Raw genomic sequence first — 26,001 nt, 5'->3', positions numbered from 1 at the left:
ATTGTGTCTTCTAGATCCAACCCAATTCCCTTCCTTTTTTTCCCTTCTTAACTTTCTATGGACCCTCCTCTTCCTCAGCTCCTGGCTTCTTAACCCTGAGGTCTAATTTTACCATCAGCCCCCTCCACACTTCCTGATGCTCAAAGCCAGTGACTTCTTGGTTCATTCCCCTGCTGTTTTGACACTAATGACTTTCCCAGTCACCTAACCTCAAAACCTCAGCATCATTTTTTTTGAAAAATAAACTTTCTGGGGCCAGCCTGGTGGTGCAGCGGTTAAGTGCGCACATTCTGCTTCTCGGCAGCCCAGGGTTCACCAGTTGGGATCCTGGGTATGGACATGGCACGGCTTGGCAAAAGCCATGCTGTGGTAGATGTCCCATGTTATAAAGTAGAGGAAGATTGGCATGGATGTTAGCTCAGGGCCAGTCTTCCTCAGAGAAAAGAGGAGGATTGGCATTAGTTAGCTCAGGGCTAATCTTCCTCAATAAAATAAAATGAAATAAAATAAAATAAACTTTCTATGTTAGAATAGTTTAAATTTGCGGAAAAATTGTGAAGATAGTACAAGAGACTTCCCATCCATATATCTCGCTCCCAGTTTCTCCTACTGTTAACATCTTACATTAGTAGAGTACATTTGTCACAACTAACGAACCAACGTGGATACAGTATTTTTAACTAAACTCCATCCTCTATTCGGATTCCCTTCACCTTTACCTACTGTTCTTTTTCTGTTCGAGGATTCCATCCAGGATATCACACTACATCTAGCTGTCTTGACTCCTCAGGATCCTCTTGACTATAACAGTTCCTTAGACTTTCCTTGTTTTCAATGACCTTGGCAGTTTTGAGGAGTACTGGTCAAATATTTTACAGAATTCCTCAACTGAGATTTGCTTGATATTTTTTCTCATGATTAGACTGGGGTTACGGGTTTTGGGGCAGAAGACCACAGAGGAAAAATGCTGCTTTCATCACATCATATCAAAGGTACATACATACAATCAACATGATTTATCACTGTTGAGGCTGACCTTGAACACCTGGCTGAGGTCATGTTCGTCTAGTTTCTCTACTGTAAAGTTAGTCTTTCCAGATCGTGCTTTTGGGAAGAAAGTCACTCTGCAGAGCACACACTGAAGAAGTGGGGAGCTATGTTCCTCCTCCTTCAGGGCAGAATTTCTATAGAGATTTTTTGGAATTTTTCGCAGCATCACTTTTGACCCTTCTCACGTCTTTGATCCTCATTTCATGCATTTTCCCCGTAAGTAAGCAGTCCAGTGGGGATCTAAGTCAGATGTTATGACTCCATACCCTGATTCTTGATGGAAACGAGAGAGACTGACTTATTCCTGGCACCTAGGACTTTCCTCCTTCTTTCCTTCCCTCCTTTAACAAATACTGATGGTCTGCCGTGCACCAGGCAGTGTATTAGATTTAGGGACACAATGGTAAGTCAAATATGTATAGTCCCTGAGGGTTCAAAGGCTTATAAAAGTGGGATCCAATTTAGCTAGGAGATCAGAGAAGGCTTCCCTGAGGTGGTGACTTTTGAGTTCAGATCTGAATGGTGAGTAGAAGTAAGTCCATGAAACAGGGATACAAGAAAGGAGAGAGTATTCTAGATAGAGGTGCAGCATGTGCAAAGACTCTGATACGTGAGGAAGTACTCCAGTACCACAAGCAAGGGGGAGAGGATGAAAGAGGCTTCTGGAAAGGCAGGAAGAGCTGTCTCTTGCAAATCCTATAAGCTATGTGTGGCCACTAACAGTGTCATGAACAGACTGAACAGATTGGAGTTCTACATAGATTGATAAATTGGACAAAGGCAGAATCTATCTTGGCAGTAAGAATGGATACAGGGTGACTCATTAGACGGCCTCTGTATCAGTTCAGATAGGAGGCGATGGTAGCTTGGCCTAAATTAGGGACAGTAGAGATGGAGGAAAAGGACAGATTCAAGAGATAGACAGAAGTGTGTGATCTTGAGTGAGTGACGAACTTCTTTGTATCTCAGTTTCTTTTTTTTTGGTTTTATTTTTTTTTGTCTTTTTTGAGGAAGATTAGCCCTGAGCTAACATCCATGCCCATCATCCTCTACTTTATATGTGGGCCATCTGCCATAGTGTGGCTTGATAAGCGGTGCGTAGGTCCACACCTGGGATCTGAATGAGCAAACCTTGGGCCACCGAAGTGGAGCATGCAAACTTAACCAGAGTGGCACGGGGCTAGCCTCTGTACCTCAGTTTCTTCATCTGTACAAGAAGGATAATTGTTTACCCACCTCGTGGAGCTGTTGTGAGGTAATGAGGTAGTATATGCAAAGCCTTTAGAGAAGTGCCTGGCTCATAGAAAAATTGTTATTAATATCTATTATATGATCTCGAATACGTATCTAAATCAGCTGGATTATCAGTTCCCTCAGAGACACAATGAGGAAGCTTGGCTATATAATTTCCAAGACCTTCTCCAGTCCTAAATAGTTAATATTCTTAACCATTATTCTTTGCTCCTCCGAGAGGACCATCGGCTCTTATGTATGCTGTCCCCAAGAATTCACTCAATAAACGTTGCCTTATCTTATTTAACCTACACCACGGCAATACCCATCAGACCCTTTTCAAATAAACTGACAATGGATGAAAACGTGTTCTCTTGACTAAGGAATTCTGAAAAATATGACACTGATGTTTCATTTCTGAACATTTCACATGCAGGGCCAGTGCAATCTGGTCTAGCATTTCTACCCCTTAGGCAGCGACTCTATGTGGCTATTCCTGCCATGTTGAGAAAGTATTTCAGGAAAGACTCTACCTCAGCTGACTTTAAAAATCCAAGACATGACCAAAGCTTCTGGAACCACTGCTTAAAGGGTCGATTTGATTACTCAGGATGGAAGAGGGTCATTCTAATCTTCGAACGAGCAAGGGTTTAAAAGATGAACAATGGGTATGGCATTATGCTGGGATTTACCAGCAGTACAAAGAAGATGGGCCGTTGTCTTCTAGAAACTTCCAATTTATATATGGAGGCAAGGGTAGCCCATACACAGGAAGACTGGACATAAGCTTATAGAAATTATAAATGATCTCAATTCAGACTATAGGTGGACAGAAAAGAATTCAGAGGAGAGGGAATAAGGGATGTGCAAGGACAAGAAGAGCCAAGAACATTGGGATATATCATCACAACGAAGCATGCACGTCAATAAAAAGTTTGCAACATCTCAACCAAGAGGACAAAATTGTGCTTCTACCCACCCCTGGCACAGCTTACATCCCCAATAGAAACACAAACTAGAAGGAACAAAACAGAAACGTGCTAGACTCTTCTAAGCTGGGTGAATTTATCTGAACGATAACTGCAAATGTTTCGTTTGACGGTAATTCAGGATTATCACTTATGTAGTCCTAGAACCATATAATGTTCCCGAGGAAGGGGAGTCCTCCCAACCACACACTTATTTATAAGGAAAAACATCCTAACTTACTGAGGAGAGAAGAGGAGGAATCGCAGTACCTTTCAAAGGAAATTACACTAAAACACAGAAAGGAAACGGAAGTTGCTGAAGGTGAGAAAAATAGATCAAAAATTCAGTTGTAAATGAGCTAACATTGCAGGTAAATTTGAAGTAATAAAACAGAAGATTTTACTGAAAACTTAACATCCTCTCAACACAGCTGTCTGCCCAGTCAGGAAACCGTTAGCATCTTGTCACCAATACCCCAAGCACATCCATGATATGAATTCTAAAAGCAGCCCAGAACAACAAAAGGAAGGCACCAGTGGGCAAGCAATGGCACCATCCTTTCTCAACTGCCCTTTCCTGGTGCATATACATGGAAGAATTTGCAAAAGCAGGAAGATTACAGGCCAGAGAGAAAAAGAGGAAAACAACGCAGATGTTGAAAAGCAAGCACAAATATTTCAACCAACTTGAGACCATTGAAGAAAGACCTTTTCTAAATTACAATTGATAAACTGGGGTATATGTGTCGGGGGGGGGAGCTGTTAAAAGTCAGAAACGCATCCCTTTAAAAATGGTAAGTCATTATATACAGTATTCTATTTTAATAAGAAAGAAACATCATTTTCTCAAATTGAAATACCAAAGCAGGGGCCTTTAATTACTTTTGGGCCAGAGACCCCCTTGAAGATCCGATGAAAGCCAGGTACCTTCTTCTCAGGAAACTTCACATGCTTACAAAATTTAGCATTTGATTTCAACAGAATTTACTGACTCACATCTCTGCCCACCATCAAACCCATCCTCGCATATGGGTTCCCTGTTGGGACTATGTGTTAAAGGCTTATAAACTCCTGAATTTATAAATCTCTGTGCTAAAGAAACATGTTTAAGACCTTGGAATAAGAAAGGTCTTAATATATTAGCAAATAGAATAGGAGTTACAAAAGTATTCCATTTTACTTACTGTGTGGTATACAATGATATCCATTTAATTTCACACAATTTTTGATATATTTAGGAGCTCATTTCTACCTCAAAGGCAATCCTGTCTAGTTGTTTTTCCATTTGGTTCCTACTGCATACATCGGAGGCATTCCATTGCTCAAAAATACTTTGCAGAAGAAAAGCAGAGAAAAAAATTTAAAGGTAAGATGAAAATGAGTTAGTTGTACTCTTGGGAACTCGGGGAATTGGTTCATTTGTTGACTTATTCAGTCAACAAACTCTGAATACTGACTTTGCATCAGAATGGCCATAGATAGGTTTGAAACAGAGAAGGTCTCTACCTTTGAAGGAGCTGACTGTCCAGTGTAGTGTCTGGCTAAGTGTTAAAATAAGTGGATAACATGATGCTCTGTGGACCCCCCTGAGGAAGAGTTCTTTCTGCTTGGGGAAGTGGAGAAATTGACCTGTATGGAGCTAAGTGAGGGTGATCTGGGAAGTGCAGGAAGGGTACTCATGACACAAAGGACTAGCAATGTACATCTTCTCAAGGGGCTGTGACTGTGGGGCCAGCAAAGGGTAAGAACTGCTGTGTGATTGGAGCAAACTAGACATTAATGAAGGAATGAAGAACCGAGAAAGTCCAAAAAGGGATTCAATTAATTACTGAGTGGTTACTTTGTACCCGATGATGCCAACAGCTAGTTTAAAATATCCAATAAAAGTAGTAATTGGAAAATAAATAGAAACTACCGTGGGCAAAATCAGTGAACTATATTCAGGACCAGCTCCATAACTGTGTGGCCCACTTTAAAATGGAAATGCAGGGCCTTTGGTCAAAAATGATTAAGAATTTCAAGATGGTGACAGCGGACCATTAAATGAAGCCCGGGGCCCTTCTGAGCAGTGGGTCCCGTGTGACTACACAGGCTGCACATCCATGAATCTGGTCCGGCTTATATTAGAAGAAAATTTCAAATGTGTGCACTTATTCTTTACTATCATAGATAAATAACCCACATTTCTCAAAATGGCTGCCATGAAGCACTTAATATGTGATAAGCCCCCGGCTAGGAGTGTTATACTCATTTAATTTTCTCAGCAACTCTATGAGGTAGACATTACTATCCCCACTTATAGATTATGAAACCAAAGTTAAGAGATGTAAAGTATCTATATATCTTGAAGATAAGGCCTCAATGCCTTGCGCCACACTGGATCACAGTAAGTGCCCAACAGTGGTCTGTAAGTGGATGTTTTTATTTCTTTGCTATGGGTTCGTCTTTGCCTGGGCCATGAAAGTCCAGATTCTGCGAAGTCGGCCAGAGAGTTTGTGCTTATGGTAGCAAGTGATAGACTGAATGAAGAGCCACCATTCACCATGACAATTACACCACCCCACGGAGTCCCAAAACATTTACCTCCAGTAAGAATGTGAGGTGGACGTGGAGGGAGCAAAAGGCCAGCAACTCGCAGAATTGTCCTTTTTCAATACAGACACAGCTATAAGGAGAAACGACATAATTTCCATGAGAAATTATGCATTAAAAAGCATGTGCACACAACTGAAGTACTGAATCTATTTTAAGAGAAGTTATTCAATCTTCAGAACCTACAGTAATTTCTGATTTCTCTTGGCAAAACTCCAATTGATAGTTTCTGGAAACAAAGGAGTTGCTGGAGTGTTCAGGTTCATCAGAGTGTTCCCCCCCTCCCCCACACATCAATGCTGTTGAATAACCCAAATAATCTATTGCCATCAGTGAAATTCACCTTTTCCTCTTAGGATGAGAATAAGAATTGCCACCATCCCTACAGAACATTAATTCAACGGTAAAAACCAAAGACTCTAAATATTTACTAAAACTCCTTAGATTTTTATATAGATTTTTTAGTGTATTTGAACGGGTCATCCCTCTTACACTTGGGCGAAGCTTTTGGGGTGTATTCAGGGCCTTCTGCCCTGCCTCTGTCCTTTGGTCTTCGCAGCACACACGACCCTGTAGCTCAGAATGTCTTGTGTGATTAATAGCTCTGCCAGCCAATCCTATTTAAAAACTATTCCTACTTTATGTCTTTTTTCCACTCCATCCCTGATTTTCTCTGATTCTTATTTTTCTCCTCAGCAGAAACTACCTACTGTCAGAGTCTTCTCCCCACTCTGAAGCCTTGTAACTTTATTCCACAGTGTTAGGTTTTGGGGGAGCCTTTGTTCAGTAGATAACAGGCCTATTCGAAATGAGCAAGTAACTGACCAAAATGTTCTATACAGGTTAATAATCTGCCAATACCTCTCTCTTCTCCCAACTCCCATTCCAAATCTACCATTGAGAGGTGGAAAGAAAGAAGAAAATTCAACCCACCAAAGGATACACAGCCTCACCCCAAGCAAGCAGTAGTAGATTCTACGTTCTTCTTGTACACTGGAAGTGTAAGTAGCATTTTCAAAATTATTCTGTCAGCCCCATGACAATTTAATTAATTTTTTTTTTATTCAGTTTCTCAACTCTGTTTGGGGAGCAATGTCTCGTCAATATCTCATTCAGGTGTAGCATGGAAAAGTCTAAGAACCCTGGGCCAGCAGCCAAGCTTACCAGTGACTGATGCTCGCTTAACTGAGCAAAGATTTGCTGGGCACGGAGAGGGGCTTGACTACACAGAACCAGTAGTGACAGGGAGGCCGGCTGGAATCCTAACAGAGCTGTTTCCAACTTGTGCTCAGGCAAGTGGAACCAGCACTTACACTGAATGTTAAGGGGCTTCAATCTTGGTACATTTTTTTTTCCATCATTTACCTTCTGAATAAACCCTGGGATTTCATAGGGAAAACAGCACATTAGCACACTTAAATCACAAATCCCTGTACCTTTTTAAAAGGCTGTAGAAGATTTATTAACTTGTAGGAACGATCATTTAATTGCTTGCCTCTGCTACACCACACACTTTTTTTTTTTAAATGACCAAATTAAACCTGCCACGCAAATTTGTGCTTTGAAGTTTCTGTAAAAGGATCATTCCTTTGAGGGAGTGATAAAAAGAAGAATTGAAATGCTCTCCTTTGGTACAAATGTCCCCACACCCCCGCCTTTCCCGTCCGAGATGTTTTCATACACACAAGCAAATCATTCTCCTTTAAATGTTTCGAATTCATTTTCCAAGCCAGGTCCGAATTTACTGTCATATTTCCCTCTGTAATTTCAGTGAAAGCCCATCAGCATTTACAAATGGAGGAACATCATACTTACAATTTTGGGATGTGTAATGCAGCTGTATGTCTTATGAAAAGACTGTTATGTTTATATATTGCTGTCCCTCCTGTTCAAAGGCAGCACCACTCCTGGCAAAAAGCGGAAGAAACTAGCGAGAACCAGAAAGTCCTTTCCACACCACGAACATGTGAAAACTATTCTTTGAATCGAGTTGCAGTAGCAGTTAGCAGAGCCTGTTGTCGTCTGAGACTTTGTCTTATAGGTCAAACACAGCCCAAAGCCAGCAAGATGATTTACCGTCTAACCGCATTGAATTGGGTGAAATGCAACTGCGGCATCAAATATTTAGACTGATTTCCCACTTCACATATAAAAGCAGTAGAGACATGAATAGGTACACACACAACAGGCGGCTGATTTGCACATTTGTTTAGTTAGCGAGCAAGATTCCAAAGTTGTGTGTGGATGACTAGACGGCCGCAGAGGACAGAGGCAGGGCATCTGGTGTTTTTAAGTGCTGGATGCCTTTGACTTGGAAAAGGGTTCTGTTCCATTGCATCAGACGCCCAGTAACGCGATATCATCAACCTGTGTGAGCACGAGAAGTTCGAGCAAGTCACAAGTGAAATCCACTTGGTTGCCAGTTGAGATCGACATGTGCTCTAGTCATAAAGATCGCACTGTCCAATTTGGCCAAATTGGTGGTCTCGAGACTGAACAAAGGTACAGTCTGTCAAGGGGAAAGGCGTTGGCAGGGCTGAAGTGCTCAGTTTCCACAAATGACAGTTTGCTGAATCTCTGTGGGTTAAAACACTGTTTTGTAAAAGGAAAAAAGGAATTTTTTTCCTTTTGGTATTTTTGTTTTGCTTTCAGCTTTGGTTTGTTTCAGGCTGGCGTGTGTGTGTGTGTGTGTGTGTGTGTGTGTGAGGAAGACTGTCGCTGAGCTAACATCCATGCCAATCTTCCTCTATTCTACCTGGGATGCTGCCACAGGTGGTTTGACGAGCGGCGCTAGGTCTGTACCCGGGACCCGAACCTGCGAACCCTGGGCGAACGAAGCAGAGCGCATGAACTTAACCACTAGCCACTGGGCCAGCCCTCAGGCTATTTTTTAAGGCATTTATGCCCAGAGTACTACAAAGGGATGTAAGGAGAGTCTCCCTGGCAGGAACATAAGAGCCTATGGGTTTTTTTAATTTTTACTGATTTCTTTTTTATTGTGGTAACATTGGTTTATAACATCATATAAATTTCAGGAGTACATCATTATATTTCGATTTCTTTGTACACTACATCATGTTCACCACCCAAAGACTAATTCCCATCCATCACTGTACACATGTGTCTTGTCATCCCTTTCATCCTCCTCCAGCCCCCCCTCCCCTCTGGTAACCACCAATCTAATCTCTGTATCTATGTGTTTGTTTGTTGTTGTTTGTATCTCCTACTTATGAGTGAGATCCTAAGTATCTGACTCTCTCTGTCTGACTTACAGCCTATGGGTTTTGAAGGAGAGGGGGAGACGGGAAGGCTGTTCTAACACCCTCAAACCCAAACCTGGTTAGCTGGGAAACAGTTCTTTGGACTCGTCCTTTCTTTCCTCTATGGGATGTGGAACCCGGATGCTATAATTGAAAGCCAGTGTATTAAGCATAACACATCAAACTACTGTTAACACTCAGCCTCCCGCAAGGCTGCCTCCTCACAGCCCTGTTTTCTGCCTACAGTCTGTGCAAGCAAGTGGAACCATCACACGCACTGCATGCTAAAGGCCGCAGCCTTTGTCTTCTCCAAGTTCTGTCTATTTCAGAGGCTAACACGCAGCAATTAGTCTAATTAATGTGAAACAATGATCTGTGTTACCACTTATCAAATTGATTGTTCCCCTATCAAAACAAAACAGGCTGGCTTTTTGATGTAATTTCAAGAGATGATTTGAAATGTCATGTTGCTGCAGGCCAATTACCTTATGACTAGCATCACGGTCAACAGAATACATAATTAGCATGAGTTTGGGAAGGCCGCTTACTGCTAGTATGTTAATTAACTGTCTTTTGTCACAAAACAAAAAGGTTGTATGGAAGGTTTTGAAATAGGTCTTTTTTATTTACATTTCTTTGTGCTTATCAACGTGAGGCATGACAATGCAAAAGAATAGGAAATTTTAATTCCACTACTCCAAATTAATACTCAGCTGCAAGGTCAGGCATAACGTGCAGGCGGCAACACCATTTACCTCGCTCTAGTCCTGCCCCAGTGTATTATATTACTTGTGGAGTTAAATTAAGTATCGGGTAAAACTCGAATGGAAGAAATACCGAGCTCAGGAAAGAAATCCCCTAATAGACTTCGTTGGAGCTTCGCTTGCTTTTGTGTATCTTGCGAGGACTGGACAGTGCTTGGCCATCCTGGGAATTACATTCAGGTGTCGTCTTTCTATTTCAATCTGGAAATTTGGAGAGAATAAAGCTGTCATCAAATGATGTTATTGCGTTTACCTCACTACGGTAGAGAGAGAATGCATAATGGGCACCTGTGGGCTTGTAAAGGAATCCTATCTATGATTCCATAGCTCTGTAACTCATCTACAGCTTCTTCTGGGCTGTGATAGCCTGGCAATCCCACATTCTTGATTAAGGACCCAATTCTGTATTTCTTGAGCTTTAACGCATTCTGGAGGCAGCTGTAATCAGTAACTGACAATTAACAATCAAGTTCATGGCAGCCTTGAGTCATGGTTTGACATGCACATTAGTAAACTAGCTTCTGGTCCGGAGAACATGTTGGAAGTTCCCCACATTGTTGGTTTACCTGCAAAGGTAGGCGGCCTCTCTTGGGCATCCCATAATTTTCTATGAGATATATGTTGCCATTTAGTGAGGGTGAACAAACTCTCTTCTTCAATTTTTTTCTTGGATATGGTTCAAGTCTTGTAGTCATATTAGAATGGTCCTCAGAAATCATAGAAAAACACACCTTGCTATCAGAAATACCAAGTTTAGTTTGCCAATTGGATTTCCCATCCTAATTTGTTACCATTTTTCAACAGTTTTTTTTTTTTTTCTGTTTCTGACGTCATTAAAAATACTTAAAATGTAGTATGGAAAGCATTCAATGGATGGGACACAATGGTTTTTCTTCTGGGGAACAGGTGTCTCGTTTTGGTCATCTAAGGAACCCTAGGCTGCAGAGAGTTCAGAGAAAGGAGGCAGGGCTCAGCACGCTGGGATAGATACCCATCTGCAGCAGCTTCTCTTCCTTGTGCCAATATAAAAATTTATCATGTATACGGATGGCCAATAGGCACATGGAAAGATGCTCATCATCACTGATCATCAGGGAAATGCAAATTAAAACTACGCTAAGATATCACCTTATACCCGTTAGAATGACTACAATGACCAAGACAAAAAATAAATGTTGAGGAGGTTGTGGAGAAAAGGGAACCCTCATACACTGCTGGTGGGAATGCAAACTGGTGCAGCCACTATGGAAAACAGTATGGATGTTCCTCAAAAAACTAAAAATAGAAATATCATATGACCCAGCCATCCCACTACTGGGTATCTATCCAAAGAACTTGAAATCAACAATTCAAAGAGACTCATGCACACCTATGTTCATTGCAGCACTATTCACAATAGCCAAGACGTGGAAGCAACCTAAGTGCCCATTGACTGATACTGGATAAAGAAGATATGGTACATATATAGACAATGGAATACTACTCAGCCATAAAACGGATAAACTCGTCCCATTAACATCCAATAACATGGATGGACCTTGAGGGTATTGTGTTAAGTGAAATAAGCCAGATAGGGAATGACAATCTCTGTATGACTCCACTCATATGTGGAAGATAAACGAACACATGGACAAAGAGAACAGATTAGTGGTTACCAGGGGGAAGGAGGGTGGGGGGTGGACTGAAAGGGTGAAGTGGTGCACCTATAATGTGACTGACAAATAATAATGTACAACTGAAATTTCACAAGGTTGTAAACTATCATAACCTCAATAATAAACAAAAAAACTTCCAGTAAAAAAAAAATTATCATGAACTGTGATCGCAGTTTTCAAAAGGGGTGGATGGGGGAGAGACGAGGATAGCTACGTAAGATAACCTGGCTCATTAAGGAGTAACAATAGTAGCCATTGTTGAGTGCTTTCGAGGTGCACTCACACAGTCATGGACTTGGTGTGCGAAGTGGGTAGAAAACAAAAGAAATTTACCAATTCTCACCCGGGCATGGAGACGCTGGAGTGTGTGGCACATTCCTACTTTAGAATCGAAAGGTCGCAGAACCCTAGAGCTGAATGAAATCTTAGAAACGTACTCACCCAACCTCCCTCCAATTGGAATTCCTCTTACACCTGCCCTGGCGGATTGAAATGAGGTTCATCCCAGGCTTGTGTCTTTTTGGAGGAATTTAGAGAAACATCCAAATATGTTCCTAACATTTTTGGATCCAGACTGATAAGAAAATTTAGAATTCCTGATGTTCGGGTGCTATTATTACTCTAAAGTTAAGCGCAGATCATGGATGACATGACGCGTCACAACATCTCGGCTTTGACTGGACAAGACAAAGTCCACAAAAAATGACTTGGCTGAAAACAGCCCCTTCCGAACTGGAAACTTGGATGAGTCTTGATTAGAAATCACCGAGGAATGGAAAATTAACAATTTGGAGACTAAACATCAGATTTGGTAACAAGTAAATGCAATAGTTTACTTGTATTATTGTTATTGTTTTTTTTCTTAAATATTGGCATCTGAGCTAACAACTGCTGCCAATCTTCTTCTTTTATTTTTTTTCTTCTCCCCAAAGCTCCCAGTACATAGTTGTATATTCTAGTTGTGAGTGCCTCTGGTTGTGCTATGTGGGATGACACCTCAGCATGGCCTGACGAGCAGTGCCATGTCCCCGCCCGGGATCTGAACCGGCGACACCATGGGCCGCTGAAGTGGAGCGAGCGAACTTAACTACTCAGCCATGGTGCTGGCCCTTCCTTGTAATATTATTTATTCCCAGCACCAGCCCCAACCTGACCATTGCTCAGTTCATAACATCAGTATGCATAACAGCAAGTTTCAGTTCATGTATATTTGTCAAAGGATATTTTTTCTCATTTTTTTTTCTCAAATGGGAAGGAAAGAATTTAGGAAGGGAGAAAAGAGAGAAGAAACTAAGTGGCTGGTAGTTGTCAGGTGCTATGTTGATTTACATGCGTGCGTGTGTACGTATCTACACGTTTACATACTGTGCACTGTGTTACATTTCGTGTTACCTTATTAAGTTCGCACAACACCCACAAGGTGGGTACTATTTCTCCAACTATCTTTTTCTAAAAGTTAATGATAAGTCAAGAAGACTTAGAAAGGATAATTAATGAAGCCAGGGCCCCGGAACGAACTTTGACTCTAAGATTCTGCTCCTCCCCACTACGCAAGGCTGTTTGGTGTTTTTGTTGTTGTAAAATTTTAATGTAGTATCTGAACTGAACATGGGTCTGTCTTGTTATAGGAAAAGAAAAGAAAACAGAAACCAGACCTCTGGTCATCATCCATGAACAGAAGACAGTCACTTGGGGCCAATAACTAGCACCAAGGACAAAGTAGAAGATGAGTTACAATTCCAGGATTTGAAGACTTACAGATTAGGGATTTAAGGAAAACTGGGCAATAGCAAAATTTTCTGTACAAATCCAGAATGTTTTCTTGAAACTTCAGAAAATCTGAGAGCGAATCAATGTGTTCAGAAAATAGAGCATTTTTTTTTCACCTTAAAAGTTTAGATTCCTCAGATTCAGGCTTTAAGCAAACCTGAACACTTCCTGCAGAAAACAAATGCTAAACTGGGAACACTGTCTTTTTTCAGCAGATCTAACAAGGTGTTGAGCGTCAATGCCCCAGGGACTGTCGCCTCTCTCAGGGGAAGGTAGATGACAGCTCTCTGGGAGCCGGGAGGCCAGCAGAGGGACAGGGAGTAAGCAGTCCCCACAGACACGCTGTTGAAATGTCAGTCAAGTGCTCGGCTTACCTCTACCACCTTTCACAGAGCTGAACATCTTTTTATGTCAGAACAAATTGGCCAAGCCTCAAATCTTTTTTTCTTTTCTCCAACTTCAATAAGATGAGCATGGGGAAGGAGGAAGAGAGAGATGGAGGAAAAGAGAGGCACAGTTCAGTTCACATGAAAGCAGTGTGACACAGCTACACGTCTGAAAACGGTTCCTGGCACTCAGAATCTTTTATGAGAGTGGTGGCAGCGAAACCAGAACAGCCACAGAGCCCAGGCACCCGCTCTGCTGCATTCAGGGCATCGGGGCTGGTCTCCCTCCCCAAACTTGCACCGGCTACTGCAATACAAGCATTGATGCCCTTGTGCTAATGGCAGGAACACCTGACCTTTTTTTCATGCCATTGCTGTTCCTTTTTGTTCCTGGTTACAACCTATGTTCAGAGCATGAGCGTTATAAAACCATCCTTACATGACATTATGGTGGCATATAGGTCAGTGTTTTTATATGTTAAATCTCAAAGAAAACATAAGTCTGGAAAGGGTCCAGCTGGGAAGAAGGCAAGATCATTCAGGAGGGAGGAGATACAACGTTAGAGACACAGGATAGGGAAAGCTTAAAATGCAGGTGATGAACAGAGAGGCTGGTATACAGAATATGCAGCTCAGCAATAAAGGGCATATATCACATATATGTATGTATGTATGTGTGTGTATATATATATATATATATTTTTTTTTTCTTTAAGAAGTGGCCCAATTTCTAAAAAGCAATACTTAGGAGCAGACAAATAGGAGTTTCATATAGAAACTAAAATGTAACCTGCCTTTATGCACACCCTTGATCAAGACATCCTAGGTCGTTGGACTGTTTTGAGAGGCAAAACAAATTTCAGAAACTACAGAGAGCAAAACACTAAGTAAAATATTGGATTTCTTTGCACACATATGAAGAACTTGAATACTACAAAGATTTCTTTTTTAAACAGGAGGCTATGGTTGCTCTCGAGGAAGTGATTGGTGTGGGAGAAGATGAAAACTATCAAATAAAATGAGATAATATAAATATTTCATTTAGTCGTTATCATCTCTCTTTATGATGATGAGAAGACATTATTATCATATTTTTTATTCTAACTCATAAAAAATGGTCAATCTTCCACATTTGTAATGGGCTACAGCACACTAATCTTAGTTTGGCATAAAGCTCATACAAACCACTCAATATTTTCAATATAAATGTAATGACTTCTGATTTTAGGGAAAAATAACAATGCTCAGAAAAACATCTCTAGTTAACTCTCACCTCTCCTATTGGTCATTTATATAAGTGTGTGCACTTGCAAAAAATAAAATAAACTTTCTGCATATTCGTTATGAAGAAGATGGATGATAATCGGCAGGAGAGACAGCAAATTTCTTCTTGGGGATTAGACTCCAATTGGTCGCATTTCAACATCAACTTGGCGATTTTACTACTAAGTCAGCAGAAGTGAGTTCTTATACACTCTGCCACTTACTACCAGAGAACATCAGGCAAAGGGGAAAGAACACGCTACAATAAATTGTGCATTATTTCTGGCATTAGTTAAAGGAACACAGCATTATAAGAAAGAAAATACAGTACCATTGATTTTTACAGGTGTTTAATACAGATAAGCTGAAGAAAGGGTTTCCATTTTAAGCCCAGTGATGGCTAAAGATGCATTCAAATATGTTGAAAAGCAATCTAAAGTCTTCTAAAATGGTGTTTAAGCTATTCAAGCAAAACGTAAATAGTTTTTGTCGGAGTACTGAGGACTGTAGAACAAAGACGGAGTCCTAGGCACTGACTCTGGCACACTGCCGGCCCCGGTAAAATCAGAGGGGTCATTAAAACAGAGGTAATACTGTTTATCCATTACATGATCACAGCTTATTTAGAGAAAACAGTCACAGACTGTCCTTAGAAAGGAGGGAGGCATAATTACCCTGGAAATCTCTGAGTCCCACTCTCAAGAGTAGATGCCGAAAGAAACAATCAAGGGGAAGACTCAAAGAAATGCTGAAGGGAGCTACTATACAAAGAAACGAAATCCACGATGCTTTCCCTTCTCTGTTGTTCACACTTTTCTTGAAAACTCATTTGGGGAGAATAGGGAAATTTTTGTTTTTTTCTGACAACACTAAATGGATACGTTTGAGTGCTTTGCAAAACGCAAATTATTAAAAAGTTTATGTTTGCATTATCACTGAATGGAGAATTTTTCCCTTTAACTTATTTTGGGGGACCACTGCCTCCGATTTCTGCAAGCTCTTTGTTCATGCAGTAGACTGCATAATGAACAAGGCGAAAAAGACGCATTTATGACCCCATAGATGCAGTATCCACAGATGCTGTGAGACAAGGAGAGATGTTTGCTTTGGAAATTCTTCAATATGTACCAGGATTTGTCCTCTTCTGTTTAGCCATGAGTCTTTCTTTCTTAGAAATACATTTTGATAACTCTGGCTCAAATATAAGTCTAATTTTTATGGTTTGCATCGCTCGTGCTTTTCTTTTTTTTTTTTTTTTGCTGAGGAAGATTAGCCCTGAGCTAACATCTGTGCCAATATTCCTCCACTTTTTATATGTGGGTTGCCACCACAGCATGGCCACCAACGAGTGCTGTAAGTCCACGACTGGGAGCCAACCCGGGCTGCTGAAGCAGAGTGTGCTGAACTTAACCACTAGGCCACGGGGCCAGCCCCTACTTGTGCATCTTTTTAATCTACTCTTTCCTCTCCATGACCTTGGCCAGATAAGATCTTCTCTTTCCCATTACTATTATGACCATACCCTAACTGAGCACAGAATAGGTGCTCTTTTATTTATTTATTTATTTATTTAAAGATTGGCACTGGGCTAACAACTGTTGCCAATCTTTTTTTTTTTTTCTGCTTTATCTCCCCAACCCCCCCGTACATGGTTGTATATCTAAGTTGCATGTCCTTCTAGCTGTGGGATGTAGGACACCACCTCAACGTGGCCTAACGAGCAGTGCCATGTCCGCACCCAGGATCCGAACCCTGGGCCAACGCAGCGGAGCGTGTGAACTTAACTGCTCGGCCACGGAGCCGGCCCCAGAATAGGTGCTCTTGTGTGAACAAATAAGAAACACTGTGGTTAGTCACAGCCTCTCTGGTCAATTCACCAATAAGCCTAAATTTAGTGCCTGATACCATACAGCAATGAGGACAGGGCTGGTGTAAATGAGGATAGAAGGGACTCCACAGACAAAAATATCCCTCTCATGACAAGCATTAGAATAATTACGAAACACCATGTTAACTAGCACAAAAGAACACCGTACAGCTGCCTAGTTAAGCATTGGTACTGTGGAGAATAAACCAGAGGAGCAGCCAAAGGGAAGTTGGACCGCTTGACCGTAAAGATGCCCAGTCACTAACAGATCCCGTGAGCTGTGATGGCTGACTCATGTTCTGGAGACGCTAAAGTGGAAAGCCCACGACTCAGATGCTGCTGTTCGTCAAACACATGATCAGATCAGCTAAAAGTCAGAGCACCCAGAGATGCAACCTTGACAAGCCTGGCTAATGATATTGCTGGATGCCAACGGGCTCAGCTGTGACCTTCTGCGTGTCTCAGAGTTTCCAGAGGTAAAATGCCACAGGACTCCTTTATGTCATGAGCGCTAGGGGGCCATGTCAAGGCAGCCTTTGTAACATCAGGAACTTCGCAATATTTTGGAATTTCGTTATACTTGTAATGTTATGGAATTTAGTTACCATGGATCAGGGAACACGACTCCACTCAGAGGATATCTAAATTTATATTATATAGAGTTATACTAATATATAGATTTTGATTCTACATGGTGGGGTAATGGAGTAGCCAGAACACAAGCGTTGAAGCCACAAAATCAGCATGTAAATACTTGCTTGTCTGACACTGAGTGACATTTGCTCATTTAACTTCTCAGGTGGCTTATGTGCAAGATGGGAAAATAGGAAAACTGTCCCTCCCAGGATATCATAGTGAAGCTCACGCAGGTTGATAGGTACAGAACTGCCCATAACTGCATAAGCACTATACACACCTAAGGATAATATCATTTACCTGGGTTGGTACCACACAGTCCTGCTTCCTCAGGGGGAAGATCATTTGGTAAACACACTGACTCCCTCAGAAAGAACTCTTACCACTCTCGTGAATTTAAGAGAGAGTATCTTAGTTGCATTAACTGGTGTTTATTAACGCATTATGAACCTCTACCGTGCCATCTGATTCACAATAAAGAGATTAAGCAGCCTAATTTGTCATTTATTTTCCAATGCCTGCTTTCCTGCCTGTAGCACCACTCATATCCCAGGAGCTCCTCAACCCAATTATTTCCCATTTTGCATTACTTGCTCAAAGTAGTGCTAATGTGCCCAAAAGGCTTTGCTCCTTGGCGACAAAGAAAAAAGAAAAAGCTCCTGCTCTACCCACCACAATCCTGTTGTCATTTGGTGAGAAGAAACACCCTCCGACCACTGAGCTGTATCTAGTAATCAAACCAAGGTAGCAGCTGGCCGGTGCTGTGGACATGCGCTGCACACTTGGGCTTATTTCGTATTTATTTTCGGGGTGGCGGAGAATTCCATCTGTAGGATGAAATTTACAACCTAGAGGGAGCTGAGTTATTCGACGCCTATATCCACAAACTGTTTTGTTTGCTTGTTGGGGGAGTTGCATGTCAAAATCACTCAAATAACTGGTGAATTCAACTTTCTGCTTCTCAAAAAATTAATAGCCACTTGTTTAGCCAACTCCAAATATTAATTTGCCAAGTAATTGGTGAAAGTAGACACAACTCATTATCCATAGCAGCATAAAGATTCTTCGTCGTCTGTCCTTTTGAATCTGGCCTCCTAAATGGTTTTAAATCTTGCCATGTAATATTTCTGCTACTAGCTTCAATCTGTTTCACTTTGAAAATGGGCTTTTTGCTTATCCCAGGAGTTTCTGTATTGCCTGAGGCAAAATACTCCAGCACAATTCACAACTCTGAACTGTAAACATTTTTCCACCTTTTTTCTGCCCAAGGTTCAGAGCCCACTTAACTGTCTGTGGACAGTTCCAGAAGCATACCAGATTCCACAGAGTTACCCCAAATAATTATTTTTAAAAACTCCCCAATTTCACCAACAATGTAAAAACTTCTCTTTTAAAAAATGCGATAATTTTAGCTGTGGGGAGATGCTGACTGAAAACATATTGTTTTCTATTTCAAATATGATCAGCTTCAAGCATGAGATGTAGCAGATTAGGTTAATCTCTATGAGGTTATTTCTTATTATTGTTTTCTTAAATCCTTCCCTGCCTTTAATCAAGAACAGAAACGTTAAGGGCTGGCTGCGGGGAAGAAGCAGAGGCTGGTGGTTAGCATAAGAGCCTGAAAGCCAGGAAACGTGAATTCTATTCTTGGTCAAGTGGTCCCAGGTGAGCTCATCATTTACAGCCTCAGTTTCTCCATTTATAAAAGGAAAGCATTGCACATACCACAAACGAGAGTTTCACAGTGGGAATACTGTTGAGCACTGACTATGTGTCAGGCACGGAGCTAAGCACTTTAAAAGGATTATCTTATTTAATACTTCGAAGCAGATACGCAATGTTATTATCCTAATTTTGCAAGTAAGGTAACTGAGGTACAGAGACATTGGAAACTAACGGCAAAGGCTGAGCTCTAACCCACAAGCCACACTGCTCTCTACATCGCTGGCTTCAGTGTTATCTGGAAGGGCTCCAAGAAATGGCATATACTGCATGCCCAGTCTAGAAAACTTTCAGAATAGGAGCCCAGATTTTCCCTCTCCTTTGGGGCTCTGTGGATCATCTCCCAAATGGACACACAGCAAGGCCACTCCTGCCACCTGCCTTGCGAGGAGACCACCCGGGCTCAGGCCTCCCCCGCTGCTTTGCACCTGGTAGCCCCCACACACTGCAGTTGCGACACAGCAGAGTTTTATCTGCCAACTGAACCCGAGACATTTGGGTACGGTTGAGCGCAGCTGGTGGTGGGAGCCCAGCTCAGGTTTCCGATGAACTGAACACAATGGGGCAGCAATGTCACACGACCATTACGAAAGCACAGGCTCGCTGCTAATTTTTCTAGCGTAAGCGTGTGGACTATTTAAAACCGTTTTTTTTTTTCTTCTCCAAGCTCTTAAATGCCTTCCCAGGGGTAAAGTTCAGCCAGGGGACTATCAGCCATATGTTATTTGGTATCATTTTTTTTTCTGTGCAAAATGAGGAACAAACACATAGAAATTGGCTTCCAGAGGAAAATTTTCACAATTGCTGACAGCGTGGATACCAAACGGCATACTTGCAAAGGGTGGCTCCTCCACTCAAACCTGGTGTTTGCAGGAAAAGCCAGCTTGAACTTGACCTACACAGATGCTCATGGAATGCCTCTTTCACTGCTAGGATTCATCTTAGGTATCAGAGCTAACTTGTCAAAACAGGAGCAAAGGTTTCAAAGGTCCCATCATATCTTTGGGGTGCTGTCTGAAACATGGCTTTAAAATAGACCACATCGGTAGGTGTTCATTGCAAACTGTGGTTATTGAACACATTTCATAATTGTGATCTTCATATTGCATGACTTTGGTTAGAGGTGAATAGGAAAATAATGCCTTTTGTGCTTAAGCCAAAAAAGAAAAAAAAGCAAAAAATAAGCAATGATACAGAAAGTAACCAAACTTTCACAAATGCTCTAGGAATTAATGTGTTTGGAAGAAGAATGAAATTGGTGCAACACCTAACTTTCCTGAAATTCAAATGTTTACATGCAAGTGTTAGATCAATATTTGCACATTTAAAAGAACTAAACTGAGTTAAGAGATGGCTAGTATCTTCTAAAATCTAACTGGAGGGAAGAGAAAAAAGGAATATTAGATATGACTTTTAAGATGTTATGAAAAACCTTCTCTCTTGGAAGAGGTCTTCCAAAAGGGATGAATATGAGCATTTGCTAATAAAGACAGAATATCTTGCCAAAGAAGGCATTTAAGCGATGTGGGGCATATATCAAGGCTTCCTTATCTTACGATTTACAGAAAACATTTTTTGGTCTTTTTATATTCAGATATTCTCTTTACAAAACACTGCTTTCTTTGGATCAAAAATCAAACGCAAATTTAAACAATTTTGTCGCAAAGCATCAAATAGTGCAAACTGTTGTTATTAAAGAACAACTTAAAAAAAAAAAAAAAACCAAGAGCTTAGTAAGTCAATATGGAACAGACTTCCTTAAAAGAGAAAATGCTTTGGGAAAATTTGCCCCAGACACGCATCAAATAATGTCTGGAAGTTGTGAAAGCTCCTAGAAAACGAATTCTCCTCCCTCGTATAAATATTGAAAAAACAGCTACAAGATGCAAATGAACTGCCAAACTCAGTCCTTGCTCTTTAAAATGTGTTTTGATAGAATAGCCAATGTCTCATCTAAGTATGAAAAAATGCACAGTAATAGCATTCTGAAGAATGAATTAAGAGCATATTGTCACCAACTCCAGCAAAAATAATAAAAGTAGAAAAGATTAAGAGGCAAGCATATCTTCCGGAATTGTAAAATGGGTTTACAGGTCTTCTAATAACAACTTTTACTCAAACCTTACATAAATAGGCTTAGATGATACAAATATTATGTGGGCTGTGTGGACACTCCCAGGTTCCTAATCATGTTTAGGGATTACTTTCTAGAACAGAGACATTTCGTTCCTATTGGGCCAAGGGATTATAGCAAAGAAACATCTAATATTCCATTTTTTAATTTCATGCATTTTTTATTTACCTTTAATGATGCTGTATATATTCATCATCCTGAAATATTAAAACAGTATGAAAAAAGTAATAAACGGGTGGAAAATTTAGGGAATAAGAATGCAACAGCACGCAAATCATACACTATCAAGTACTTGATACACATTTAAAATTACTGCCTACGACGGCAAAGCCAAATTCCTAGCAGATTTCCGGAGCACAAAGTCACAATAAGAAGATCAGGAGAACAGACTGAAATAATAGAATATTCATCCCTCTAATCCATATGCAATTCTTTAGGGCTTTTTTTTTTTTTTTAACAATGCATATGAGGTCTGACTGTATTCAGGATTTAAATAAGTTGTCTGTCTCCCTCCTGTTCCTCTGTATTTTTATTAAAAAAATGTACATACAGTTATCATTTCTGCTCTGCTGCACCAACAAAGGCAAGGTTAGCACATCTCTTGCACCTCAAATGAAACAATAGCATTTTTAAACCACAAAAGTGTTAAAGACAATTTATTCATCCCACAAAAACCTTCTGAAACAGCTTTTTGGGTGGAAGGGAAGTTGGTGTCATTCATGGGGGCGGGGAGGGGGACAGTGATGTTTTTGTCATTTAATTATCAATTAATAGATTGATAGGATATTCATTTAAATAAAATAAAGGTGGGCATTTCATCTCGACTTCATTCACCTTCCCTTGAAGAGAGATGAGATTGTCTACTGGGCATTAATAAATATTGTAACAGCGAGTAGAAAATTACAGAGCAATAAGCCAGCATCACCTAGCTTGGTATGAGCACTTCTGGGAGAGCATTTGGAAGTCTGGGAAAGGGGAAGGGCACACTGAACATCAGATGCCCAGCAGTCAGTTCAACTGTCAGGTGCCTGGGGCTGCACCCTCATCTTTCAGCCCAGGGTCTAACTGCCCCAGGTTAACAGCAGCTGTCCTCCAGCAGGTATGATGTTTTGAAATTATCTTCTTTTAGTTTCTTTGTATATTCTGATTTTTTTCTTTAATGAGCACGTATGGCCTTACAACAGGAGGAAAACCAACATAACAGAAACTACATAAAATGCTATCCATCCTTTAAAGACTCACACACATCTCCTTCTTTAAGAGGGCTTCTTCCATTCACTCAAAAGAACTGGTCCCTCCTTTATGCTAATATTGCTAGCAAGTTTCTTATGGCCCAAATCATGTTCTGCCTTGTGATGTGACCTTTGCCTTATAAGCATGTCTTTTACAGGATTAAGTCCCTTCAAGGCAAAGGTCGTGTCTTCCCTTCCATGATTTTCTCTCTCTCAGGACTGATCACAACTCTTTCCATCTAGTGGGTATTAGTAATTTGTTGTTGTTGTTGAATTGATTGAAACTAGTTTTACTGTGTTTTTCTTTCGGTTATACTCACTGTTTTTCAGCTCACTACTCCAGTTAGACAATTCTACTAGTTGTGGATGTGGTTAGTTTCCATGAACGATGCTAAACACAGAGATATAACACCTTTGAGAAAATAAATTGGAGAGGGACTTGCATGCCCTGCCAGCTCAAACACTGACCCTAACAGAAAAGAGAGTATGTGGCTCGGCAGAACAATGAGAACATTTACAGGATATGGAACAGACACAAACAATAAAATGTTAGAAATGAAAATTCCCATTACTACTAAGCAATAGGAAGATGTGTACCCCCTGAAGGGGATATATGGCAGAGAGGAGAAGAAGAGTTCCTCACTCTACTTCTGGGAGAAAAATGGGGGTTTCTTTAGGAAAAGAGATGCCTCTATACCCAAATTTAAAAAATATGAACGCATAGCCTGGTAAAATGTTAAATGAGAAGGAAAGACTTCAGAAGTCCTCTCGTCCCATCTACAAGTCTTAAAATCCTTGCCAACCCCTCTTTGTCGTTTGCCCAGAAATGTCACCATTTCTCTCTAACCCTACAATATATTCCAGAGTCAAGATAAGCTGAGAATCCATGCAAATTTTAATCCAATTCCTCCTTGAAGATTTTAAGCTGGTTCCCTCATTCTTCTTTGAAGACATTAAGAAACTTGAGGGAAAAAAAATAATGAAAATAGGGTGTGACAAATGGGAAGAAGAAAAGAAGAGAAAACTATTGGTTAAAGCTGATGTAAACTGTAGGAAAAATCAAACCTAATGTCTCCTTCTCCCTTCCTGTCTTCTGTCAGAACAAATGCCTTCAGTTCTGACTATGACACAAGGATCTCATCTCCAACATGATATCATCTTTTTTTTCAGCTCAAATTCCCATGCCAGTGAGCCTTTCGACTCTAGGCAATCATTCAAGAATTCAGGAGTGTTCTCAAGTTCTTGTGTGAACCAAGATGTGTTAACCCAGAGCAGGTGGTTCAGCTGCTCTAGAGTCTTTGCCGAGCACATCCAGCATTTGGCTTAAGCCTTGTATAGACAGTACGCTGCTCTGCGATCAGCCACTCAGACTTGTTAGGGTTAATATATTATCCGATGTTTCTAACTGGTGACAACAGGTCAAGGTGTCACATATGATAGGGCAGAGAAAGTGGTAAGACTTGGCTCATTTTAAACTCAATACCAAGTGCCACCTCCATTCATGAAAGCTGTCTTCCCTTTCTCATGGAAGTATTCCTTCCATTGTCTACCTGCTCTCTCTTTATATTTCATAAACTTTGCTTTCCCCAAGTTCGTGAGCTGCTAATATTTGATCAGAGGTTTTTGGGAAAATATTTCCATAATGTGAGCAAACTACATTATGAAGTTTTTAGAGCCTGACTTGTTTTTATAGATTCTGCTACATGTGTGTTAATTCATATAACATTAGGCCAACCATCGTGGACAGTTGGAACAGAACAGCCATGGGCCACTGCCGCTGTCATCCCTCTTACCTTGCCTGGCACAGATGTGTGCTTTACCTTCACTAGAAAATTCAGCTTTCCCTCTTCCCAGCCCATGTTCTCCTTTTTTGAAGTTGCTACTTAGTAGGATTTCCAATTTGCTGGGAAATATTCTAAATCTTTTACCCATTCAATTGAACCACTTGAAATTGTTGATATTTTTTGTGGGGTTAATAATGGTCAAATATTGAAAATTCCATATGATTCAACCTAATACATTGTCTCCTTTGAGTCCCACCATGGTATTTTGTGGTATATACTATCATCTCCATTTTACTATTATTGTAGAGTGTCACATGACTACTTGTGGACAAAAGCTGGGCTTTAAAACTGGCTCTATGTGGATTCAAAGCTCAGCCTCCTGCCCTCCATGTCCTAATGTCGCTCAGTAACTCTCCACCACCTGGCCAAGCAGGGAGTTAGAATTTTGGCACAATCATACCCACCTTTTAGGTGTTTAGAAACTCTGGCATAATAAATTGCAGGATCTCAGACTGGGACCATCTTACTCTATAAAGATAGTGATATATATATTTTTAGAATTGTTTGAAGATGATATTATTTGATAGTACTGTGCCCAAGTAGCTTTAAAAGTCACTGTTCTACCAATTGGTGATTGCCAGAAGTGGGGGTTTGGGGGTAGCTGAAATGGTGAGAGGGGTCAAAAGGTATAAACTTCCAGTTATAAAATAAATAAGTCATGGAGATGTAACGTACAGCACGGTGACTATAGTTAATAATACCATATTGCAGGAGGCTGGCCCTGTGGGCGAGTGGTTAACTTTGCATGCTCCACTTAGGCAACGCAGGGTTCACCAGTTCAGATCCTGGGTGTGGACTTACACATCACTCATCAAGCCATGCTGTGGCGGCATCCCACATAGAAGAACTAGAATGACTTATGCACTGGGGCTCTGGGGGGAAAAAGAAAAAAAGGAGGAAGATTGGCAAAAGATGTTATCTCAGGGCCAATCTTCCTCAACAAAAATCCTTAAAAAAATACTGTATTGCATATTTGAAAGTTGCTAAGAAGGTAGATCTCAAAAGTTCTCATTACAAGAAAAAAGTTTTGTAACTACGTATGGTGATGAATGTTAACTAGAAAAAAAAAGTCACTGCTCTAAAATGGAGTTTCCTTAAGAAATAATGATATTCTCTGAAAGTCTGAATGGATGGGAAATTATACAAAATAACTTGGAGGAAACCAATCTCTTAACAAACCCAACTAAAATTGTCTCAAGCATACAAGGGATGACCAAGAACAAAAGAAAATTTCTCTCTTGCAAACAAATAGTGGTATCAAAGTTGTCATTGCACTTCTTAGCAAAAGACTCACGAAATAATAAATTTAAAGAAAGCAACACATCCTTAAATTAATAAATGTTTTTTCCCAGTCCGTCCCTCTTAGGCCATTTGAGCCCATGGGCACACACCTGTTGTTTAACAAAGTGAATTAGGCAGGTGTGTGGAAGGCTTATCTTTGAGTCATCGAGGATTTCTGCTACTCCTCGGATCGGCTGCTTCCAGGTATCATGGATTATCAGTGTGTTCCTTCATTTGTTTATATAAATGGGCCAATGGCTGTTGAAACACTTCACAGCACTTAACGGAAGCAAACAAAGCTCTTGAACTTTAAATATCCAACAAGAGGAGCTATTGACAAGTAG

The 26,001-nt window shown here is 40.7% G+C and overlaps 1 protein-coding gene across 16 annotated transcripts in view; it reads right to left on the bottom strand.

Annotated features, from left to right (window-relative positions):
* The window catches only part of ESRRG (estrogen related receptor gamma), a 599,908-nt gene that overhangs the window by 291,049 nt on the left and 282,858 nt on the right, over positions 1 to 26,001 (bottom strand). For 2 of the 16 annotated variants that reach the window (XM_046680138.1, XM_046680136.1), the window contains one exon: positions 5,835 to 5,916. The exons of 12 other annotated variants lie outside the window; for them this stretch is intronic. The gene's annotated coding sequence lies outside the window, so the exon portion shown is untranslated. Of the gene's footprint in view, positions 1 to 5,834; positions 5,917 to 7,658; positions 8,075 to 26,001 lie in introns of those variants that run through there. 2 more of the 16 variants (XM_046680139.1, XM_046680140.1) reach the window with 2 other exon arrangements.

The sequence above is a fragment of the Equus quagga genome, chromosome 12 (assembly GCF_021613505.1).
Source record: "Equus quagga isolate Etosha38 chromosome 12, UCLA_HA_Equagga_1.0, whole genome shotgun sequence".
NCBI lineage: Eukaryota > Metazoa > Chordata > Mammalia > Perissodactyla > Equidae > Equus > Equus quagga.
This window is presented reverse-complemented; position numbering and strand designations above follow the sequence as displayed.